Source organism: Cupressus sempervirens, chromosome 8 (genome assembly GCF_028749045.1).
Source record: "Cupressus sempervirens isolate cs-2001-9-10 chromosome 8, ASM2874904v1, whole genome shotgun sequence".
In the NCBI taxonomy this organism is placed as follows: domain Eukaryota; kingdom Viridiplantae; phylum Streptophyta; class Pinopsida; order Cupressales; family Cupressaceae; genus Cupressus; species Cupressus sempervirens.
Window position 1 is genome coordinate 202037301 of NC_143125.1, and position 15117 is coordinate 202052417.

At 36.0% G+C, this 15117-nt stretch overlaps 1 protein-coding gene across 1 annotated transcript in view; it reads left to right on the top strand.

Annotated features, from left to right (window-relative positions):
* Window positions 1-15117, top strand: part of LOC149542217 (Cyclophilin-like peptidyl-prolyl cis-trans isomerase family protein) — a 59675-nt gene that overhangs the window by 468 nt on the left and 44090 nt on the right. The gene's annotated exons all lie outside the window — the stretch shown is intronic.

Here is a 15117-nt window from a genome sequence, read left to right on the forward strand (position 1 = left end):
TATGTTTTTGTACGCTTATGGTATTCTAGATTTTTTTAAGTTTCATGTATACGTTTTGGTTCTAGTTTCATAGTTTTTGTCGTGGGTTAGCCTTTGGCTTAGATGCTAAGAAAGTGGGTTATCTCTTGGGTTGAATTATCCTGTGACTTTTGCTCAGCTTATCCGTTGGGATACGCCCCATCCATTGAGTTTGATGAGGTATCTGACCAATTTCAACTAGAGGTTCCTTTCTCACTGCCTTGATGCTTTTATCCCAGGAGCTCATCCCATTTGACTCATAGTTTTAGATATTACTGCTTAACCATTCGCTTCTGAATTGGAGTTACCATATAATTGAGTACAACTTCGTAATGGTGAAAAAGTGTGTGCACTGTGATAATTGTCGTTGCCATTGATATTTCGACATGACCTTGTTCATGGTTTATTGTGTGACAATTTAGTTAGTTACTAATGTTATATGCAAAGGGACAACAGTGCTCCGACTAAATGTAGTAAGAGTGCAATTTGTTGGATTACTGTACAGCAAAAAAATCAAATTATGGCTGTAAATATAACAGAAATAATATATTGATATCGTACAACGATTGTCCTTACATTGCTTTTCAAATAGGTTTATAAAGCCTTATTTTCCCATGTAAACCAACTTATGGGAATGAACTTCCCAACCAACCTAACTACAAACTATTAAAATATTCAATGTAAACCGCTTTTCCTAACTAATTAAGATTTACATTATGAAGAAAAACCAAAAATAAAAATATATCAGCATTGGCCTAAACTTCCAAGTCTAGACAAATAGCTGAATTTTTAACTCTTTACCAACATAAACATAAACTTCTTGGTCTAGGTAAATGCTTTGAATCTCAACTTGTTGCACTAAGTTACATCAACCGGGTAAATAATGAGTAATGAACTCAAACAATGAGTTAGAAGAATGTGTTGTCATTGATTGACAACTGGATAACAAGAAGTCGCAAAACATTGCAAGTGCAACTACTGGTATACTAGCTTAGTGCAACTACTGGTATACTGGCTTACCGGTCAAGACAATAGAATGAAGGAGAAGCAAGAAAACAAGGAATGGATGTAGTCCAGTCACCATCAATGTGGCAATATAGGAGAAGGTCTGAACATGACAAGACATGTATTAGAGTTGTGTGGTAGAATGTGGCTAAAGCTCGCACAGTCACAAGTTTGGTTTTAGGTATGCAGACGATCAAGCTGGCCTATAAACCTAGGCATCTATGGATAGGTAGTCAGGAGTGTCTTATGATTATGCTCACTATGCATTTTGAATTTCAAACTACAATTTGAGCGAGATAATTTTTAGGCTTTTCATTCGTAATTAGAGATCGCGATTTGTAAGGAAAAAACTTGACAAAAAAAAGTGTGAGAAAAGAGATCTGGCAAGAAAGAGAGAAGAAGAATAGAATGTGAAAGAGCCAAGGACGTTATTGTTGCTGCAACTATGTGAACAAGAGAATCCGACAGAGGTAATTAGTTGTGAATAGAGGGCAACAAGCAAGCAAGTGCAGAGTGCATGGGAGGAAGAGAGGCAGAGTGCAAGGGAAGCCATACTCAAGCCAGAATAGCAATGGAAGATCAAAGCATCTTCAAGAAGCCAAAGCAGAGGATCTATCAAGCAAGGTGTGCTAGATACTCAGATCTATTACTCTAGTTTGCTTTCTAACCATTGCATCTATTGTAAGCCTTTAACAGGGTAGACATGTAATAAGTCATCTAAATCCTCTAACAAGGTATACCTCAGAAAGGGATCTAAATCCTCTTGCGAGTTAGTCTTAACAAATTGATTGTAATCCTAACAGGTTATTGACATTCCTAATAGGACGCATTCTTAGAAGGAATAGATGTAAGCTCTTAACCAGGCACCCTTTTACTTATAAGGAAAGGCTAGTGGGTAGATTATGCCCATCCTGGTTGTCATCTTCTCATCGAGGGTTTCCACATATAAATACCTGTTTCATTGATGTATGCTTCTGTGTGGAATATTTTATGGTTTTACTTCTCAGCTTTCATCATTTGTTTGATTGTTAAAGAGGTAGTAAGTAAGTGTATTAAAAGGATCATTCGACGTCACCTCCCCTCTTTGTATCTGTTGGGACCAATAATTGGTATCAGAGGGCAGACTCTAATAGTGATGAGTCTAACGACTTATGGGGAAGATCCAATGACATCACTCAGGAGACAGGTCGAAGAAGCATTGGACACAATTGAAGAGTTGAAAGATAGATTGAGAGAATCCCTAGCCAAGCGAAAGAAGCTGATGAAAAAGCTAGGAGAAAGTCAAGAACTAATAGAGAAGCTTAGGGAACAAAGTTGCTCTAAAGAGTTAGAAGACGCTATATCAAAACTCATGGCCAAGAACGACAAGCTAAAGAAAAGGATCAAGGTCCCGAAGAAAGAACAAGAACTCTACAGTAAGACTAGACAAAGCTATGGATGAGAAAGCTAGTGCCATCCAAGCCAGAAATCAAGCCTACAAAAAAATGAGACTAGCCCAGGAAGCTAGACAACATACTGAAGATCTGGTAAAAGAAAAGGAAAATGAAATAGCTCTCATGATCAAAGAGGATAGGTATGTTGAGCAAGAAAACAACATACTATAGGTGTATGATCATGAAAAGACAAAACTAAGCATTTTGACTGAAGAAGCTAGAGAAATAGAGGAGCATATTTGACAACTAATCGGTGAACTAGGAGTAGTGAAAGAAGAGTGTGACAGACTTGTCAGATAAAGGAAAATAAAGAAAAGCCATTGAACACTCAAGGAGAAGCAACTAATTCAACCGGTCCAGGATTCCTAGGACTCCATACATTAGAGAGAGGAGAATCCTTGAAGACTAGCGATTCAAAGACTACAAAGAACAACAGGAAAGCAAAAAGAGGTATGTCACCAAACAAACCCACTTGTCTTTACAGTGGTAAAATTGGACATAAGTTAGATAAGTGCTAGCATAGACAAGCGACAATCGATAGAGCCAACACAGATAGAAAACTATGTTATAGTTGTTATTGGTATGGACACAACACACGAGAATGTAGAGATCTTGCAAACGAAGCAAGAGAAGAGAAATACTATTGCTTTTGTGACATGTATGGTCACAATGAAAGGAACTATAGATCAAGCACTAGATCACACCAATCACCCCCTCTGAAAAAAAAGGCAGGTTTGTTTAGCTATGGAAATGATAGACACATCGCATCACAATGCAAGTGGTGGATGAAACTGTTGAATCTATAATTGTTGAAAGCCTAATTGGAACAATTGTTATATTATCATTGATGTCAAACCTATTGGAGAGGCATTTACTAACAATGTAGAGTGCCATATCTATTGATTGATTAAGAGGATTTGAAAACAAGAGATCATGAGGTGACCTAGGGAAAGGAGATGAAATTACAATGGGCACTTGATAAGTTAGTACTTAAAAACTAATGTGTTGTTCAATCAATACATGTAGTAAAGGAGACAATTGGATGAAGGTCAGGGTTGAAACAAGTCATAATGATAATCTTGATCGAGTACTAGTGTTGCACGGTCAATGAAGGAGTTGAAGGAAAAGATTAAGGAAATTAAGCACTACTGAGCGAACAATATTGGTTGAGTATTCGAGATTGCAAAGTGACAATGATTACCAAGTGATAGTATTGATAGAGTAATCCAGTGAAGACTGAGCAAAATGACATAGTAACGACCGAGTGACAGCAAAAGAACAATATATGAAAGAATCATGATTTGTGGTAGATATACTTGAAATCTTGGAATAAGCAAAATGTGTTGACGATCAAGATTGATGAGCTGTATTATTTAATGCAAGGAAAAGGATTAGTTTAGCAATCAAAGGCTAAGATCTATGAAGATGTTTCTAGAAGTATTGAGAAGTAGAAGAACCATAAAAGGTGGACAAATTCATTGAATGTTTCGAATCTGATCGTAAACCCTAAGATCTACAATTGTGATTAGTCAGCAAAAGATCAAAGCTACCTATTTAAGGAGGTATCTGATATGTTTCAAAGGGTTGTTAGACTTGAAACTTGCGAAGACAAGTGGTAAACAAACTTGCAAGGAGAAGTGTGAAGTTTGTGAGTTGAAGGATTGCTTGAAGAGTTGCCAAGCAGATCTTAGATGATGAGAATGATGGAGTCCAGTCAATGAACCAGTGTTGAACCAAACAGAGATTTGAATTTGCAAAGTGAGTTGTATGTTATTAGATCAAAATTTTGTTGTTACTTTCTAACCATTGTGGCAATTATAAAAATCCTTTTGATAAGGTTGACCAAACAATTATTTGTAAATCCTTTAATCAAGGTGACATTCTAATGGAATGTTCTAAAGTCCTCTAACAAGGCCACTCCTAACAAGTTGATTAAATCCATTAACAGGGTCACACTTAACAGTGTGTTTGGTAACCTATAACAAGGTTGAATCTTAACAGAGCTCACTTCAGAAGAGTGAAAATGTGGTAACATGTTACTGGTGGTTTTCCCTAAATTGGCTTTACATGTTAAATCCTGGTGTCAAACATTGTGTGGATGTTTGTTGTGTGTTTATGCTACTTCCTGTTTTTAAGTTTAAGTTTATTACTGATTGTGATAAGTTTTTGTAAGTTGGCACATATAGAACAGAGAGCTAAAATGGAACGAATAAGTTGGCTTGTTGTAAACAGTTTTGATTAGTGAATTATTGGGTTAAGTTTGTTGAAGTTTTAAGTGTTTGATTTGTAGATCTTGACTTGCGGATAACTAATTCACCCTCCCTCTTAGTTATTTCAAATATTCTAACAATTGGTATCAGAGCTTGTGTTGCTTGTGTGAAAGTTTCAAGGACTTCAAGCTAAAGATCAAGATGTACAAGAGAGAGAGACCCAAGCTAAGCAAGTAGAATTTTTCATCATGATAAAGGTTGATGAAGTTGCATATATCAGCTATTGGAGATTATGCACTTTACTATCTTGAAAATGAGTACATTGAGTTTACCAGACCTATGACTGTTGAGTAGATGAAAGAAAAGCAAGAGCATAACCAAATGATGATTGAGCTTGCTTCTTCTCTAACTTATTCGGAATTTGATGAAGTAAAAGATTGTGTAAATGCAAAGAAAGTATGGGACAAGTTGGCATTAATTTATGGAGGAGACAGAAGTGTGATGAGAGCTACGATAGAAAGTTTGAGAGGAAAGTTTGATGACATGAGAATGAATGAAGGTGAGAATTAACACAATATGCTGCAAGAATAAAAAAAGTGGTGAATGCTATTAGAAGTGCTAGAGGCAAAATATCTGCGGAGATAGTGATCAACAAGGTACTGAGAACTCTACTTCCTATTTATGCTATTATTATGTTTGCAATACAAGAATTGAGATGCACTCTTGGTAATGATCTGATATTGGATAGTCTAGTGGTAGAATCACAACTTTTGAGTTGGCTAATTTTGATAATTACTCCCTTACTAATGTTGAAAGTGCTTTAAAAGAAAAATTGACTCTTGATGGTTTTAGAAAGGGGAAGAAAAGCAAACATGTGATGAGCGACAGTGAATTAGATGAAGAGCGCGATGAACTTGAGGCATTATTGGCTAAGAAGTCCTAGAGGAAGAGGTAAATACAAAGGTAAACTTCCTATTATCTATATTACATGTAATAAAGTTGGTCATATTGTAGCAAGATGTCCTAACAGAGAAGATAAGGATGAGAGGAAGGACAATAGGTACCGAGACAAGAGAGATAACAAAGATGGCATAGGTAACAGAGACTACAAAGACAAAGGTAAGACATCATGTTACATTGCTTAAGCGAGTTCTGGTAGTGGCACTGATGAAAATAATGATGAAGTTGTGTATGTTGCTACGAAAGATTATTCTGATGAAGATGAAAAATGTGAAAAGACTGCTCTAATTTCACATATAAGCAAGAATAATAGATGGATAAATGATAGTAGTTGTTAACATCATATGATTGGTGATACAAGTAAGTTTGAAAGGTTGAGCCAATACAATGATTATAATGTTAAAGTTGGAAATGATGCACCGTGTTATGTGAAAGGTAAAGGATCAATTATTCTAAATGACAAAATCAGATATGATAATGCATATTGGGTTGATGGTATCAAATATAATTTGTTGAGTGTGGCACAATTGATCAGTTCTGCCTACAGGGTTGAATTTCTGAACAAGAAGGCAAAGGTCTATGATGCTACTAGTGAACTAATTGGAAGTGGAGAGCAAACAATAAATAATTTCTTCTATCTAAACCTATTTGAAGATACATGTTTATTTGCACAATGTGAAGATGTTTGGCTATGGTATAAGAGGTTGTGTCATGTAAACTTTGACAATTTGGTTGAGATTAGCAAAAAAAGAAGAGTAAGAGGATTACCAAGATTGAGTAAACCGGATAAGGTGATGTGCAAGCAATGTCAATCGGGAAAAATGACTAAGTCTAGTTTCAAGAGCAAAATCTTTTCTTCTGATGATATTTTGGAATTAGTTCATACTGATTTATGTAGTCCTATTGGAGTGCAAAGCTATTGTGGAGATAAGTACTTTATCTTATTTGTTGATGATTTCTCTAGAATGATGATTGTAACGTTTCTCAAAGAAAAATTTGACGCTTTTCAAATGTTTAAGTGATATTTGGCTAGAGTGGAGAAAGAAACAGGGAAGAGCCTGAAGTGCTCGAGATCAGATAGAGGTGGATAGTTCATATCTAGAGAGTTCATATGTTGCAATGATAGAGGAATCAAAAGGCAGATATCTGCACCTAGAACTCCACCATAGAATGGTATAGCCAAAAAAAAGAACAAATCCATAATGGATTGTGCAAGGACATTGGTGATGGAAAATAATGTTTCATCAAAGTATTGGAGAGAAGCTGTTAGCACTATAGTATATACTCTTAACTGAGTACAAGTCAAGAAAGGTACAAACAAAACACCTTTTGAGCTATGGTATAGGCATCTACCTAATGTAAATAATTTCAAGTTCTTGGAAGCAGGAGCTATATTTTGAAAGATTAAAGGAATGGAAAGTTTGATGCTAAAAGTGATGAAGGTATATTCTCATGTTATTCCACAAAAAGTAGAGCATACAAATGTTTGAATTCTAACACTAACAATGTTGTGGAAAGTGCAAATGTTAGAGTTGATGAATTTGTATAGAAGAATGAGGTGGAATGCAAGGAAGAACTTGAAGACTACAAAGATTTTGTATATGTCTATGAAGGAGAACCTAGCACTATTCCTAAATTTGAGAAACTAGCTAAAGGAATAAAAAATGTGAGCACTCGAGAGTCACAATAGAAAGGCCCAGTTGAGCAACAACAACCTACCAAGCATTAGACTGTAGTAGTCGAGCAATAGGCAGAGAATGCCGATCATCAGAATGGTGAAGCTGTGATAAATACATAAATACAACAAGAGGAACTTGAAGTGACTGAATATGTTGAACTAGGAGAACCTAGTGAACTACTGCAAGAAACAAGAAGAAAAGAACTTGTCCTAGAAAAGTATGTGAGTAAAAATTATGCACAAGACCAAATCATTGGAGACAAAGTTTGAGGAGTTATGAAAGATCCCTAATGGATCTCTTCCGCTGATTTGCTGCAATTTTATATTTTAAAATTTGTTTTCCCTGTTTATTAAAATTTTCTTGCAGAGTTAGACAAAAGTTCCAGAAGGGTTTGATTGTTTTATAGTTTTGATGATTTTTCAATAAGTAATAATAGAAGTACAATAACATGAATCAGTTCTGAAAATGTATTCCAAATATATTTAAAGCAAAGTCGCTTTAAGCAGATTTTTTTGAATATACACCTAATATGTAACCATATGAAGATTTATAATAATATCCAGATAATTACAACCAAGAATAAAGCCAACCTGAAGGCGTGAAGGTGAAATATGAATCGAGAAGGAAGCTATGGCCAGAATCTAGCTCTCAAATGCTGTATGTGGAAAAGTAGATGGCTGCCAGGCATGGTTGTACAGCTGTAAAGTGCCCACACGTGGGTAAAATACCCAAACTCCAGCTAAAACTCTAACTCAGTATTGCGTTCCCCAGAAGAAACAATGCACAATCTCCAAGATGCTTTTGTCTGCAAGAATCCAGACCACTCTTTTTGGGCTACGTCCCAAACAGGCAAAGCAAGTGGGTTTGGTGTCCCAAATGCTGAAAGCTCAATTAGAGCCCAAAACACAAATCCAAGATGTAATATGTCAATAATGCCTTCGAACTTTGTCTTTACCTCCTTATAACCCACCAAACTTAGCTCGAACCCTAAAAGTGTCCCCATGTGGCGTTGGGTTATAAAATAATATATTTCTCATTTTTAAAGTGGTCAAGTATCTAGAAAATGACTTTTTCCCAATAGAAAGAAATCCGTTCACCGAAATGCACTAAGTCAAAAAAGAAATATTTAGAAAAGTTCAAGACCTTTCTAACGAGCTATTACACTAAGGGATATTCACCCAGATGGGGCCAAAAAACCCCTTATTACTCCAAAATGGCTATAACTTTGCCTTATTTAAATTATTAAAATGCTAACTTAAGACAATATTTAAATATATTAAAATATTTCCCAAATAGTGAACTGATAGCCAAAACACCTCTACAAGGTGAAACTGAACTTGTCACCTTCTGTGATTAATGCCGGATAATCTGAAATAATTGATAGTCTCATCCCTCAAAATTAGGGATAATCCTAAAAAATAGGAACGTCTTCGAATCTACCGAAACTTAAACCATAGAATGATCTCATAGAGACTCAAGACTATAATCCATCTCCACCTCCTAAAATGTAGGAAACTCCTCCTACAATTAAGGAACTACTCTCAACTGCCCTCCTACTGTTTGAAACTCCAGATCCAAACACTGTATACCTTGACTGAGTCTCTAAGCACCACTGGCAGCCTATGAGACTCCCTGATAGGCTAACTCTATTGTCTCTGATGTCCACTCTAGAAAGGGGACATGATAATCCTCCCTTCCTGGAGATTGCTTGTCCACAAGCAATGAACAAACTACTATTGTGCCACTCTGATATACACTCTTGGGTGTGTGAAATGAAGCAACACATCAAAGATCGCCCAATCAAATGCACTGCATAGGATAATACCAGGATCCTACACTGGATGAGAGTGTTCCCACAACCAAGGTGGTAACATACTGGAATCCCTGTGAGATAAAGCGTCAAACAAAACAACACTCGGATTCCAACACCATCTGAACCAACACCCATCCATCAGGTATAAATAGGGATAATTGGAAACCTCTATCATGCCATATCTCTCCACAATCACTGTGATACCACCACGAAAGTAATAATCATCCAAAGCATCATGTCTGCTAATACCCACATCATCTTGTAACCATGATCCTGGATGAAGTCTCTGTGATATAAATGTGATAGCCCATGTTGGAAACTGCTTGACATAATGCTAGATCGTTTGCTGGTCCCACCAACCAATCCTCCCAAACTGCCGAGTCAGGTGCCTACAGTCAATAACTCTATCCTCTGAAGATGAGAGTGCACTATCGCAACACGGATAGTATAAGTCTTGCTTCAATATCCCATAGCCTTATGAAGAGCATGGAAATTTGCCATGAAAAATCCTCCACTATCCTGCTCATCTGAAGAGCATGGAAATTTGCCATGGAAAATCCTCCACTATCTTGCTCATCAGTCATAAGAGCACTCCAACTGAGTGTAGATAACATCTGTTGAGTGACATCAAAGTGCTCAACCACCATGTCTACCCTCTTGTCATCAACCCTGAGTTGTCTAATCAAGCAATGAGGAGTTTGAAAATGATTAGTTCTCAGGCATGTGTACTACCTCTGAATTTGCGCTATGGTAGAATACTATGTCGGAGTCATGTACATTACTGTAAGGAGTATCCAATATGCATTCACTAATGCATGTATCCTCCTTTATAGTACTGCAACTTTGTACCTCTAAGACCACCTCCTCTGTCAATGATGAAACTACTGTCACCACACTATGCTTACTCCCATTAGCTCCCCACGTGTCTGCACATACAACGGAATCACGATCTTAGGATTCAGTGTCACTATGAGTACACACTACTCTGATTTCTAGGGTATGGTCTAAGAAATCAGGCTTATCATGACATGAAGTCTCATTACCCAATGCCTCTGAAATACCTATATCCGGATTACTCTCTTGTGCAAACTCACCAAAATAATCCCGACCCTCTGTATTACTTGTTGTTCCATCCAAATCAACACTGGCCTCTTCTTCTGTTGGAAGAAATAAAGTTCTAATGGATGATTCCTTTTGTTTCCTTGCATCATCTATCTGATTATGGCATTCTTTGACTCTTTGGAGATGTTGTCTTGCTTGGGCAGCAAGTTTCTTTGCTTGAATAACTCTATCTAACGAACATTTATTCAACCTTTGACAATGTTTTATATCATCTACCCCAAAGTACACTAAATCAGGCTTATGATGACTTGTACCATTCTCATCATCATGTCCCATGCTTGCACCATGTGCACCCTCAAATATAGAATACAAATCATTGTTCTCTTCTTGACCAAAGGATGCCACATCTTGAGGTAACGAAGTTGTGTCACTGCTGTTATGAACTTTAGAATTATTATGATGTGTTCTAGTTATATTTTTGACCCCTCTAAGTGTATTATCATAGAAAGTCTCATGATTTGAACTACTGTTGCAAATTTCAGAATAGGTCTCACACCTTGGTGTCACATTTCCAACATCATTTAATATTTCTTTCTCTTTTTGCTGCTGAAAGGAGCTTGTAGATACCCAATTATCATCTGCTTTAGGTACACCCATAAATTCTGTAAAGGAAAGGAGGTTGCGTATCTCCTTAGGAAGAGAACAATGCTAATGGTAGCTGCACATAACTACAACATTGAATGTCTTGGCAAGAGGCATCTTATTTGTGCTTGTTAACGAAGATGAAACCTTAGAGCACCCATTTTTATTTCTAGCCATGGTATTGGCCTGTAACTGAATTGATTTCTTTTCCAACAGGCTGGCAGGTTCTAGGCTCTGATACCACTGAAAGATCCCTAATGGATCTCTTCCACTGATCTATTGTAATTTAATATTTTTAAATTTGTTTTTTCTGTTTATTAAAATTTTCTTGCAGAGCTAGACAGAAGTTACAGAAGGGTTTGATTGTTTTATATTTTTGATGATTTTTCAATAACAGAAGTACAATAACATGAACCGGTTTTGAAAATGTATTCCAAATACATTTAAAGCAAAGTCGCTTCAAGAAGATTTTTTTGAATATACACCTAATATGTAACCAAATGAAGATTTACAATAATATCCAGCTGATTACAACAAAAAATAAAGCCAACCTGAAGGCGTGAAGGTGAAATATGAGCCCAGAAGGAAGCTACAGCCAGAATCCAGCCCTCAAATGTTGTACGTGGAAAAGTAGATAGCTGCCAGGCGTGGGCATACAGCTGCAAAGTGCCCGCGCGTGGGTAAAATACCCAAACCCCAGCTAAAACTCTGACTTAGTACTGCGTTCCCCAGAAGAAACAATGCACAATCTCCAAGATGCTTTTGACTGCAAGAATCCAGACCATTGTTTTGGGGGCTACGTCCCGAATAGGCAAAGCAAGTGTATTTGGCATCCCAAATGCTGAAAGCTCAATCAGAGCCCAAAACACAAATCCAAGATGTAATATGTCAATAATGCCTTCAAACTTTGTCTTTACCTCCAACTAAAACTTTGACTTAGTACTGCGTTCTCCAGAAGAAACAATGCACAATCTCTAAGATGCTTCTGACTGTAAGAATCCAGACCACTGCTTTAGGGGGCTACGTCCCGAACAGGCAAAGCAAGTGCATTTGGTGTCCCAAATTTTGAAAGCTCAATCAAAGCCCAAAACACAAATTCAAGATGTAATATGTCAATAATGCCTTCAAACTTTGTCTTTACCTCCTTATAACCCATCAAACTTAGCTCAAACCCTGAAAGTGTCTCCATGTGGCATTGGGTTATAAAATAATATATTTCTCATTTTTAAAATGGTCAAGTATCCAAAAAATGACCTTTTTCCCAATAGAAAGAAATCCGTTCACTGAAATACTCTGAGTCAAAAGAGAAATATTTAGAAAAGTTCAACTGCCCTCCTACTGTTTGAAACTCTAGATCTGAACACTGTATACCCTAATTGAGTCCCTAAACACCACTGCTAGCCTACGAGACTCCTTGATAGGCTAACTCTATTGTCTCTGATGTCCACTCTAGAAAGGGGAAATGACAAGTTATGACAAGAAATAGTCTGAGTGATAAATGCTTTGTAAAGTTTAATAGATCTTTATTGGTGGAGACTAAGCAAATATATTTTCAGTCTTGAGATTATTTAATTCTAGAGATCTTTGAGTTTCTTATTTGAATGGTTGACTTCTTCTTATATGTGCTTAATAATAATGATTTATGTCAATCCTATATATATATATATATATATAAATATATATATATATATATATATATATATATATATATATATATATATATATGAGAAACAGTATTTTGATATAACCTGAATGTGATTTATATGATTTATAGATAGAAATAGAACAAGTATATATATGTTGAAACATAAACATGTAGGGGCACGACCCTACGTGGTCATATAATATAATTGCACCTTTTCAAAACTAATAACAACCCACCCGAGACTAATCGGTAGACAGATAAACTGATTACTAATCGGTGTATTAATAATAGACACTTGATTCTCAATCAGTGTGTAAAAAGATAATAACACTTGATACTCAATTAGTGATAGAACTAATGGCTCAGACGTAATTTTTATAGCCAATATAGAAGATCAAATACCTTGTATCATATGTAAGATTGACAAATTATAGACTCACGTAATCAGTAATCTGCAATGTAAGTGTATGACAGTTATATATATGTATGTAGGTACATTTGACAATGACTAAGATTAATCAATATATCATAATAGATGTTTCAATATACTAAGAGCTAACATTCTTAACACTCCTTTAGCAATGAGGGTTTTGAAACAGATATACATACAAATTTAAATACCACTTAACTGTGGCTAATCAATTATGATGTCCGGCAAAATCCGGCCCGAAGAACAATGATAAGTCTTTCCTTAAACACTTTTGGTGTCAGAAGGTCGGTCAACTATTGATAAGATCGCCACCTTACAATAGTGACCTTAAACACATATGAAAGATTGTCACCTTTCATTTTACAAGTTTGCAAACAATATAATTTTCAATATTCATGAATATATAAATTTACAAATGTATTTACAAATTTGTCATACCAAGTTTACCTCTGAAGTACTCTATTTTCAACCTTGCAAGAGGCTTGGTGAAAATGTCAACATTTTGATCATTAGTGCTGATGTAGATCAGCTTGATCACATTCCTGTCAACCATGTCTCTAATATAATGGTATGGAGTTTCGATGTGCTTTGAGCGATTGTGAAAGACCGGATTAGCGGAAAGCTTGATGTAGCTTTGGTTATCACAATGAATCATTCTAGGATCCAATTTCTTTCCAAATAATAGCTTTCTCAACCATTTTGCTTCGCGAGCTCCCATGGAGGATGCCATATATTCAACTTCAATGGAGCTCAAGGCAGCTGTAAGTTGTTTTCTACTGAACCATGATATCATCGTTGACCCAAGATTGAAACAACATCCTGTTGTACTCTTGCAGTTTATGGAACAACCGGCCCAATCAGAATTAGTACAACCTTCAAGTTTGATTTCAACATTTCTGTACTTTAATCCAAGACCAATAGTGCCACGTAGATATCTCAAGATATGTTTTGCAGCCATTAAATGAATCTTCTTTGGTTCACACATTAAATGACTTAAGACATTTGTGACATAGCAGATATTAGGCCTATTATTTACCAAATACATGAGTGATCCAATGACTTGTCTATAGAGAGTAGGATCAATAGATTATGAATGTACATCTTCCTCCTTTAGTTTGTGTAGATTAGTTTCCATTGGAGTTGCTAGGGGTTTGTTGTCCATCATTCCAAATCTAGTCAAGATGTCCTGAGTGTACTTTCCTTGATTTAGAAAGATATGATCTTTCTTTTGACATACCTCTAGACCCAAAAAAATAGTGTAGTAGGCCTAGATCCTTCATTTCAAATTCAGCGACAAGATCTTGTTTGCATCTTTCAATTAGGTGATCATTTCTTGTTATCAATAGATCATCAACATATAAAATAAGTATTAACATATTATCATTAGAGATTTTGAAATATATTTTAGGATCAACTTCGTTCTTTGAGCATCCTAATTTGGTGAGGTAGCTATCTATCCATTCATACCAAGCTCAAGGTGCTTGTTTGAGGCCATAAAGAGATTTCTTGAGTTCACACACATATAGATTCTTATTTGTTATAAAAAAACCTTCAGGTTGTTCAATATATACTTATTCATGAATGACCCCATTTAGGAATGCGGTCTTGACATCCATTTGGTGTATCTTCCATCCTTTGGCTACTGCAATTGCAATAATTGTTCTTACCGAAGTGTATCGAGCAACAGGGGCAAAAGTTTCTTCATAATCAATACCTGCCTACTGAGAAAAACCTCAAGCAACAAACTTTGCTTTATGTTTTTCAATACTGCCATCTGAAGCATATTTGAGTTTGTATAACCACTTTGAAGAAACAACTGATTTGTCTTTTGGTCTAGGTACAATATCCCAAACATCATTTTTAGTATGGATTGATCTTCTTCAACCATAGCATCTTTCCAAGCTTGACAAGTTAGGGCTTCTTCAATAGTTGATGGTTTAGATTTAGTAAGCTTAGTTACTAACGCAGTGTAACAAGATTTGTTTCTAGTTTTCTTGCTTTCCCTGGAAATTTCATCTGGCTCAATATTATTTTCTTCAATCATTTTTCTTGCCCACAATGGCCTTTTCTTGATATTAGAGATGTCTCTATTTTTTGTATCTGGTAATAGTTCATTCTCTTCTGATATGTTCTCCCTTTGAATTTCAGTTTGTAGATTTTCATCTAAGTCTGTGATGGGCTCATCTTCTGTACTTGTTGATAGTTTTAACGCAGTGTTTT